This window comes from Pogona vitticeps, chromosome 1, assembly GCF_051106095.1.
Source record: "Pogona vitticeps strain Pit_001003342236 chromosome 1, PviZW2.1, whole genome shotgun sequence".
Classification (NCBI taxonomy): Eukaryota; Metazoa; Chordata; class Lepidosauria; order Squamata; family Agamidae; genus Pogona; species Pogona vitticeps.
In genome coordinates this window covers 198,698,424-198,709,212 of record NC_135783.1, presented here as the reverse complement: position 1 = coordinate 198,709,212, position 10,789 = coordinate 198,698,424, and the positions used below count along the sequence as shown (strand labels likewise).

Below are 10,789 nucleotides of genomic sequence, written 5' to 3'. Positions count from 1 at the left end.
CAGCCCCCGGGTTCAACCGCCAACCTCTGCCAGCTTCCATCTTGCGGCCTCAGCCAGCTTCCACAGGGAGATTCCATCGGCTTCTGTCTGCAAACATCCACCAACTCCCCCCCGGTCCATCACCGACATCAGCCAGCTTCAAGCCATGGATCTCCGCCAGCCTCGAGCTGTTCACTCGCAAGCCCACTTAGCAAATTCAGAACTTGCCTTGGGCAGAAGGGCTGGGTCCCCTGCAGCCACTGCCACGCTCTCTGCTGGACTGCCCTCTGGCCACTGGCCACCCTTCTGGTCTCCTGCCTTGCCCAGCAAGCCTCTTTTATCTGCCAGCAGAGAGGTGGGGCTCTGTGAGGTCACAAACACCCAGGAGAAAAGGGGTTGGGTTCCCAAGGCAGCAACCTCGGGATTGGCTGAGTCCTGAAGATGATGTCAACAGTCACTCTGGTCATGTGATTCACCCACAAAAACTTGCATTTTGCATGATTATTTTAATTTTTTTAAATTAGTGGCCTATAAATGTATTCCCTGTCACCAATCCCTCTGATTGTTAAATCTTCCCATGTTGGTCTTCTGACAGGATTCTAGGCTGGTGCTCCAAAAAGTTATCTTCCCGCATTTGCACCAAAAGGAACTTTCCTAAGCCCTGAGCTATGGTGGAAAAATGAAGGTAATAAATGAATAAGGATGGGCACAGTCACCCCAGCACTTCATCAATCAGCTGCAGGTAGCCATGGCAATTTACTCATATCTTATGCAAGTGCCAATAGGATTCCAGTTAAAATGTCTGTAAATAGAAAGTGCTTCCTTTCTGTCTCCCTTTCAGAATTGAGCACATTACTGCAAAAGTACTGCAGACAGTTGGGTAGACATCCATTTCTCTCAGGCTAGACATACAGTAGGTGTGCAAATCTCCTCTGAAGCCCCTATCCCCCCCAGGTCTTCACGAGGTTCTCGCTCTTCTTTCTTCGCTGCCACCAGGTATTATTAATTTAATACCATTTAATCATGGAGACGTGTGCTTTTAAAACTTAAGTCATTTATTAGATCAGGGAAGTTAATGTATGATTAATATTCAATAGGCAAATCACAGGCTACTAATCACTTGTATTTGAAACAATTCTATTTTAACTTTAAACTTCTTTTAATTCTCTATTCCATTCAGCATTCTTACCGATCTCTAACTCACTACCAGTTCACTTTTTAAGTTTCACACTGTCTCTCATTATCAGAATCTCTCTTCATACTCCACACACCAGCCTTTATATCCAGCCCCCTCCCCCCTTGGCTCTGCTTTCCGTCCTTTCATTGGCTCCTTCTTCACTGTTCAGCTGTGACAGACAGGTGAGGGCAGGGCTGTTTGCTACAGTAGGACCCCTGTATCCGCTGGATCAGTATCCACAGTTTCACTTTTCCGTAGTGTGAAATTTTGAAAACGATTAAAAGTAAAAGAAAGAACTAGAAATAGGTATTTTCATAATGTGTTTACCTAAACTGGCCACTACAGGGAGCCTGAGACCATACTAGGTATTGTTATTGTTGAAGAATTCTTAGCAGGGTCTCTGGCTCCCTTGGTTGGCCAGTTCCAGTGATATTGGTGAAAATACACGTTCTTGGATTTTGCTCTTTTACCATGCTAGTTATTGTTATAGTGTTCACTATTATCCACAGTTTTCAGCATCCATGCGGGGCTTGTAACCAATCCCCCACAGATATGGGGTTCCGACTGTGCTTTTGATTTAAAAACTGTGCTTTCTAGTTCCAAAATCAGTCCCCATGTCAACATTTGTACATACAGTGTTATGCATCCCCATACAAATTGCTTTCTTACCAAAATGCTGAAATCAAGTCACAGCCAGCTGAACTCACACACCTGCTGACACACGAAGGGGAATATACTATAAAATTATGCAGAAGATGAATAAAGTGGATAAAGGGAACCTCTTTTCCCTCTCACACAATGCCAGAACCAAGGGACATCCATTCCAATTGAGTGTTGAGAGAGGAAAACAGACAAAATAAAGTATTTCTTGACCCAGCATGCTGTTAGTCTGTAGAACTCCTTGCCACGGGATGTAGTGATGACATCTGGCCTAGACGCCATTAATTGGGGATTGGACAGATTATTGGAGGAAAAGTCCATCGCAGGTTATAAGCCATGATGGGGATGTATAATCTCCAGGCTTAAAAGGAAGGTACCTCCAAATACCAACTGCAGGGGAGGGGTATCAGGAGACAGGTATCAAGTCTCATGTGCTGCCAGAGGCATCTGGTGGGGCCACTGTGAGATACAGGGAGCTGGACTAGATGGGACCCCGGCCTGATCCAGCAGGGCTCTTCTTATGTTCTTAAGGAGCCAAAATTCCCAAAGCTTCTCAATTATAATAATAATATAATTGTATTCAGTGTTAACACCTCTGGAATAAAACATTAATAATGTTGTACTTCCTGTCATTGCAAAATGTGATACATGTGATTGTGGAATTCATAGAATCAAAGTATCCTAAAATAATTGAGTTGAAAGAGCGTACAAGGCCATGGGGTCCAACCCCCTGCTCAATGCTGTAATCCAAATCAAAGCCAATCTGACACAAGGTTGACCAATTTTCTCTTCAATGCCTCCAACATGGGTGCACTCACCACCTGCCAAGGTAACTGATTCCAGTGTCATACAGCTCTAACAGTTAAGAAGTTTTACTTTCTATTCATCCTAAATCTGGCTTCCTGTAATGTGTCCCTTTTATCATGTGTCTTGCAGTCTGGGATGAGTGAGAACAGATCCTGCCTCTCCTCAGTACAACTGCCTTTTAAGTATTTGAAAAGTGCTATCATATCTGCCCTCAGTCCCCTTTTGTCAAGGCTAAACATTTACAGCTCTTTCGGCATTTCCTCATAGGGCTTGGTTTCCAGTCCCCTGATCATCCTCAGGTGAGTAGAAACCATCATCCTGAACATGACTAGAACAGAACTCTTCCAAATGTTGAAAAAGAGAAAACACCCCGTGGCTTGCTGGGAGATGAGTAAGCAGAGGGAAAATCTGAATTAGCTCCAGGATAGACCTGTGAGGTGGGAGAGAAAAGAAAGAGAAGAGAGAAAGAGTAATTATTGGGAATTTGGGAGGAGGGGAAAAAATCACGACAGCTGAGTGGAGAGGAAGACTGGGTCACCGGATGGGACCATGGGAGGACGCGCCAAGAACAGGTATGCTCCAGTAGATGAGAAGGAAGAAGCAGTGGGAAGCACGAGAGATTTGAGGGCTCCTAAATCATGCAAGGAGGAGCACCGGTGCTAGTTTTGAATTAAAATGAAATACGCAGGCAACAACAACAACAACAAAAAGACAGCAGAATAGAAAATAACTGATAAAGGAGGAAAGCACAGTTAATTCTAAATATTTTAAAGATGACGAACGTGTGGGGGAGGAGGCATGGAGCCATTAGAACCGTTGCAGGGGTGCTCCTGTTCTCCCCTCAGTTTTAGCCTTCCAGTGGACAAGCTAAATCCCTACAGAACACTGCTCTTTATGACTCATAGTAGATCATGATTAAGTTTGGAAAGTGAGGAAAAGCCTACCAATTATTAATAAGAGTCTGGACAATAAAGTAATACCAGTGGCTGTGCTTTGCATGCCTGTATTTTCATTATAACTGATGTTGCAGGCAGGTGGCCTAACTGTCTTGTTCCTGGGGCCCCATATTCACATTGACCCATTTGCTGGAAGAACTTTCTTTGTAGCTAGACATTTGCAAACCTAAACATGTCTCCTCAGAGTCCATCTGAGCTGAAGGGAACATACTGCTGGGTAAGCAGGCACAGGACTGCCTGCCCCCGCTGCCCCCAGAGTGTGCTTCTGGATCAGGCCTTCAGTAACACTGCAAACAACAGTCATGGAAAGATGTATTCTCAGTTATGAATGGTACCCTATAAGGTCTTGTGAATGATAACACCACATGCAGATCTTAGCACAGATCAGGTTTTGCCCTTCAAAGCAAGAATACAGGAAGCTTCTCTGTGTGTCTAGTAAGTGGCAGCAAATTCAGTGCCTTAGGCCCCAATGAAAACGAAAGAACGCAGCTATGGCTCTCAAACTGAGAGAAATCAAGGCTTGCGTTCATAGACACCTGAACCACTAGGCAATCGTTCAAATCAAATAAAAGTTTTCTGCATTTATCACAAACTCTAAATATTAAAACAGAAGAGGCAAATCAATGGAGAAAAACAACACATGTTGGTGAACATATGAATGCTGAAGAATGTCTTCCACCAGGACAAGACTCTAGCTGGACCATCTGGAAGTCACTTAATAGTCTTCAAAGCAAAATAAGATCAAATAATAAGTAAAATGAGGTTACTTGACTACAGGATAAATTTTCTGTGATGGTGGAAAACTTCGGTCAATGAAGCACTTCTGTGCATTATACAGTATGTCCCACCATGTGTACAAAAAAGATTTAGCAAAAGATTGAAGTAGCCTGCTTCTGGTCAAAAATAATCTAAGGAGTTTAACATTTTAATTTGTTTCCAATGTTCAAATACAAGCATAATTTTAAATTCTGCAATGCTCTGATACGAATAAAGAAAGAATCCTAACAAAAAGCTGGTACAGATTATTGGCTTTGAGCATCTGGCTGCAGGGCCAAGAGATCAAGGGATCAAATCCCTCCTGTGTTTCCCCAGGAGAGGTTTTAACTGAGATCACCTAGATCTCACGGTTCTACCAAGTTAAATGTCCTGCCACCTGGGTGGATTTGGGCAAGCTGTACGATTCCCAAACTCCACCAGAGGAAGGGAAAACCAAATCCTCTTGGGAAGACCATTGTGAATTCGAATCTACTGCATATTATTAGTGTTAGCATCTCTATTACTCTTCTAACATATGGCTGCTGGATATAGTTTTTATTGAAGGGAAAACTTTTTTATATTACCTTTTGCTTTCTGGGAAGTGCTAGATTTCCCCCCCCCTTTTGGGGGGGGGGTTTACAACAGGCTTACAACCTTTCATTTCAAGCAATATGGTTCACAAGAATCTGTGATGGTTTTAAAGTAGCACCGTGTTTGTTCCCTTGTACCCCAGACTTCCATTAAGATGCCGCTGGTCCTGTCAAGCAGCAAGACTGCCACGGCTGGGGTGGCGCTGGATCAGCTGGGGGCTGCGTTGCCAGACCACTTCCCCGGCCGAACAGCCTGGGCGGGAGGAGGTGGATCAACCTGCCCTGTATCCCTTGTCTGCACCACTGCAGAGGCACAGAAGACGGGATCCCACTGCCTCTTGCCATGGCTCTCCTTCATCTGATGTGGTTGATGACAGTCCTGAGCAGCTCCCACCCTCTTATTCCTGCCGTTACACCCTCCTCCAGCTGTCCCACATCAAATTTTCCTCTAAATGTATCAGCAAATACGCATGTGGAAATTGACGGTGTAGTCCAAATCCAGCCATCAAGTGATATTTTATCTCTCCCTCCCTTGCCTATATAGACCATTTCCGGTGATGAACTTTTATTTTGTCAATAGTCCATGACATAATTCATTATCCTCTCCATGGGAAACATATATGGTTGTTTATATGGTGTAGCTGGTAAGATGGTTGAGTTTTGTGCATATTTTCACCATATGGACTGGTGATGCAAACACAGGAAGCAATATATGGTCTGTCCTATCTCTATGATGCCATTTGGACCTGACTTTGAAGAGTAACATTGTGTGCTGACGTTTACTATGTATGGAAAGAGTGATGCATCCACTGACATTAAAAGTCTTCAGTTAGCAGTGAAATAACTGTGCCTCAAGATGAGTCACTGCTAATTCTTCTTGTTGAATCTGATAAGACATTTGAAAAAAAATAGCACCATTAAAAAAGGGCCATGTTGACCAATATGCACTGGGAATTTAGACAGACCAAAAGATTGCAATCTTTTTGAAGAGTAAAATGGAAGGAGCTGTGTTAGATCAATCACACCAAAGCATAAAGTGTGTAACAATTCTCATTATTGCTTTCCCTTACAGTAATATTGACCCTTCATGCTGCTCCTTCCCTCTCAGTCAGTTTCATTATCGTGTAATTTCCCTAGCTTTTTAAAAAGGAAATTATAATTACAGTCTCCTGAAGTGCATGTGCATAGTGTTGCAAATGCAAACATTAAATAAGATGTGTAAACATGGGTAAATATGTTCTATTAGAAAATACTTCCTTTCTAATACACCTGTACAGGAGACCACCTGTTCTTTTTTTTTTTTGGTTACACTCCTTTTCTTCATGAATGGTCTGTCTGGACAACTGAAGCAGAGTAACTGCCCCGGCTCTCACCATTTCCTCACATTGGGCCCTGGGCCTTGGTACCAAAGACTTGGGATAAAGACCCCAAGACCCGCAAACATCCCTACAATGGGTGCAAAGATTGTCAGATGAACCTGTGAGTGCTGAAACAGGGCTTCCATGATTGGGGAACCTGATAATGTTGTCCTCTGATCACAAGAACATTGCAAATGCATTCAGCCAAAGGCATGGACAGGCCTGGATGCAAACGGTGTGAAGGTATAATTGACTTTGTAGTGGGGGAAACATGAGTGTGTGGCTGAAGTGAAGTCACACTTCAGAACTTAAAAGACAGGCGTGCTTCGGTCGAATCTACTTAACTACCTATGTGACATGCGATTCCTCCCCAAATCCTGGAGTCCTGAAAGTGTTCTAGAATGTAGCTGTGGGTGCAAGAGGCAGCGTTGCCAGCAGCTGCCGCTGTACATTTTAAGCAGGCCAGAGTATCCAAATAACTGAGGACTTAACTGAATCAGTAAACAGGTGATCTTTATCTCTGGGAACCCTGAAAAAAGGTGCACCAGCCATTTTCACCCACGTTCGATAGAAACAGATGATAAGCAAGGGTGGAAACTGTTGTGTACATCTTCGAGTAGATTAGGGATGTCGAATGTAATGGTATTAGCTTAATTGTTATCAAAGTTATATGGAAGAGCAATATTACCATGCCCTTTTAATTTCTGCTCCTGAGCCTCAAGATTTGAAAAATCTGTTTTCAGGAACAGCAATTCTTTCTTGTCAGATGCCGGGGTTAAAGAAGATTGATGGCGCCTTTTGCCAGCAATGGGGAGCATTCTCCAAGGGCTGCAAAGTATAATGTATTGCATTTTAGCTGTAATTTCACATTCTAAAGAGCCATAAGTGTTTCTACAAAGGGAGCTTCAGGGAGATGGGCTTCTCCATTTGACGGTGTCCACTTGTTTCCTGTGCTGCAAATAATTAACATGTTTCATATGTTTTTTTCACCAGCTAAAATTCTGAGCAGTGTCATTCCTAATTTCTTGCAATCTCTCTTTCGTCAACTGTTTTTGTTACCTTTTTGTAACAATAATTTCCAAATAATTATAAATTAAGTTGCAAAATTGCACTTTTCAAATCGGATGTATGTATGTATGTATGTATGTATGTATGTATGTATGTATGTATGTATGTATGTATGTATGTATGTATGTATGTATGTATGTATGTATGTATGTATGTATGTATGTATGTATGTATAATGTTTCCCTGAAAATAAGACAGCATCTTATATTAATTTTTGCTCCAAAAACTCATTAGGGCTTATTTTCAGGGGATGTTTTATTTTTTTCATGTACGACAATCTGCATTTATTCAAATACAGTCATGTCATTTAAAAGGATAAATAAGATCAATGTTAAACATAGAGCAAAACCCCTCTCAGGCACCCAGTCACTCAGGGAAAGCCTGCCTGAAGAGAAAGGTCTTTGCCTGCTTGCAGAAGGACAGCAAAGATGGAGTCAGCCTGGCCTCCCATGGGAGGAAGTTCCAAAGACTGGGAGCAGTCCATTGAATCAGTTGGGATAGGGTAAGTCAACTTCTCTGTAAGTCCCATTGCTTATGGGCCTACTTTAGTTGCAACTTACACAACTGGATCTCAATCATTCTGTGTTTAGTCCCTTACTGTGGTGGGGGCGGGGGAAGCCTAGTGCCCTCCAGATGCTTTTGAGTCCCAGCTACCAACAGCCTGAACCAGCCTAGCTGTAGTCTCTAGACATTGTCATTTAGCTACATTTTAATGACTACAGATTCCCTATCCCTGCTCTGAAGACAAGTACTGTATTACATTTCAAATTTTCTATAAGTAAATCAAGCAATCAGTTTCCTCTGACAAAGTTTTGTATAAGATCTCATAACTCAGCCACCCTCTCTAACCTTAGGCTCCCAAAGATTTTCCCAGGATGTCACCCTATTTGCTTCTTGTAAAATTATGCAAGAGGATAATTAGAACGTACACACTGATTTCTGTCATACTTAGAATGTACACATTGATTTCAATATGTATATTCTAAGTATGACAGACTACAAGATCTGCAGATGACTGTCAGCTATGGGCATGACATAAGCATGTGTCAATAGCATCAGTGTATAGCTGGGTCTCTCAGCTTGTTCCTAGAATGAAATACCAAACAAGGAGATCTCAGCCAATTTGCATGGCTTGATAATCCATGCATTAATTTTGATGAGAAAACTAATGCCACCCATTCTTCACTGCATAACTGTATTTTATACATATAATTGCATATAACTTTGGCTAAACCAAGGATGGGGAACGTTTGGACTTCCAGATGTTTCGGATTTCAATCCTATCCCCCTCATCAGCATGTATTATGGGAATTGTAGTTCAAAACATCTGTAGGACCAAAGGTCCCCTTTGGGGCAAAACTGCAAGCATGCAGTGAGGCAGATAATTCCCAAGGGCTGAGTTTGGGCTTGTTGTTGTTTGTTGCTGATTCACAGCAACCGCATAAGAGACTCCAAAAAGTCCTGTTATTAATGATCCTGTTCGTTGTATCTCTGTGGGCACAACAGAGAGACAGCTGTGCTCAAGTCTTAGAAGCTCAAGGCCACAGACTCCATCACTGAGTCAATCATGACTCATATTTGGTCTTCCTCTTTTCCTGCTTCTTTCAACTTTTCCCAGCATTACTGTCTTTTCCAGTACTACTAATTGTTTTCCCCTAATATGTTTCCAAATTGCCAGGAACAGGTGGCAATTTGGAATAACAAATATTGTTAGATGCAGCACTGTTCTTCCCAGCAATAAATGGTATGAGATCAACTAAAAATAACTGTCATTTTGAGTCAGACAATATGCTTCTTCGTACCCTAATTATAATATGTAATAAAAAACATTACATAGAATCCGGTGGCAGAAATAACAGATGACTCTGATTTCCTATTATGTATGCATAAAAGTGTGGTTCACTTCTTTGAGTTAGTTAGCATTTCTACAAATATATTGTCTCTTGTAGCCTACAGAGGTTGCATGGTACTTAAATACAGCTAAAATAGTTACAGTTGAAAAATGCCACTGTTCTTCTCTAAATCCAGCTGTTGTGGAATGGTCAGTCATAGGTTTGGTATGTGCAGGGAATTTGGGCCACTTGACATTTCCATCCCTGGAATCTATATGTAATATTGCGTTGGAGATCAGCATAGAGGCTTTTAAAGCTAGCCTCCTGCTACATGCTCAGTGAGCAGAAATCCGAGGAAGGAAGAATTTCAGACAAAAGACCTTTGTGAGCCCTCCTTGTGTTTGTTTTAGGAGTGTGGCTGTTTTTACGAAGAGAAAAACTAGAAGCGTAGTTATGTTCTGCTCTTGGCGCCAGCCACCTTCAGTAGGTCGGTGGAAAGCTACCCGCCGCAGGGCCTTCTGAGCGGTGGCGCCGGGGCTTTGGGAGGCTCCCCGATGGTCGGCGGAGCCCTTCTTGACGTCCTGCCTGTCCCGAAGCCTTGCCTCTTGCCTTACTTTTTCCCGGGCGCTACTCTGCCGGCGCCTGGCTCGTCTTTCACGAGGCCCCTCGCCCGTCATGGGCAAGACACCCGGGCTTGCCCTTCCCACAGACAGGCGGGCCGGGGGCGCTCCCGTCGTGCGCACGCCACAGGTACACGAGCAGGCGAGGAGGACGCCTCCTCTGGCGAGGCCCTCGCTCTCCTCGGCGGCTTCCCTCCTTCCCGGGGACGAGCCAAGGAAGGGGCCTGGGCGGGAGCGGCCGCCGGACCGAACCGGGGGGCCTCTGCCCACCGCGGGGCTACTCTGGGAGGATGACTTGGCACTGATTCCCGCGCCGGGATTCCCTGGCGCTCTCGCCGCACCTGGGCACACCCCGGGCGCCTCTTCGCCGGCTGGCCGGGAGGCACGCAAGCACGAAGCACCCGCCGGGGAGGGCGAAGCCTGCACCGCGGCGACGGGACCAGAGCCCTCTGGCAGCGCCCTTCGCCGGGGAGCCCGCCTGGCCGCCCTCCTGCGCGGGAAGAGGGGCCGCCGCGCCGCCGCACTCCCCCCCCCCCGCTTGCCTGCCTCTCGGAGGAGGAGGAGCCGCTTTCCATGCCCGGCTCTCCCTCCATCCCTCCAGCCGCCGACCCGCCCGCCCGCCCGCCTCCGCCTCCGCCTCCTCCTCCTGCTGCTGCAGCAGCGCTCGGAGCTCGCCCACTCCCGGTAGGTCCTGCGCCTCGCTTTGCGCGGGAAGCGGCCGAGGCCGGCGGGCGTTGCGCCATCACTTGGGCCCCCTCCGAAGCTTGGCTGGCCCGGCCCGACCCTCCGGGGGGAAGGCGGGTGGCGGCGGAGAGGAGGAGGAGGAGGCGAGGCTGCCGGCTGCTCGAGCCCTCCTCCTGGCCCGCCTCGGTCCTGCCTCGGTCCCCGCGGCGGGCGGGCGCACAGCTGGAGCGGGAGGCAGGGCTGTCGGCTGTCCCGGCACCGCAGAGCGGTAAGCCCCCACCCGTTTCTCCTTCTCTTTCTCC

At 45.5% G+C, this 10,789-nt stretch overlaps 1 protein-coding gene across 10 annotated transcripts in view; it reads left to right on the top strand.

Moving 5' to 3' along the window:
• Window positions 1-10,431: 10,431 nt before the first annotated feature.
• The window catches only part of OSBPL6 (oxysterol binding protein like 6), a 124,398-nt gene continuing 124,040 nt past the window's right edge, over window positions 10,432-10,789 (top strand). For 4 of the 10 annotated variants that reach the window (XM_078393914.1, XM_078393911.1, XM_072980686.2 and 1 more), the window contains exon 1: window positions 10,640-10,755. The gene's annotated coding sequence lies outside the window, so the exon portion shown is untranslated. Of the gene's footprint in view, window positions 10,488-10,638; window positions 10,756-10,789 lie in introns of those variants that run through there. The other 6 variants (XM_078393903.1, XM_072980672.2, XM_078393898.1 and 3 more) reach the window with 3 other exon arrangements.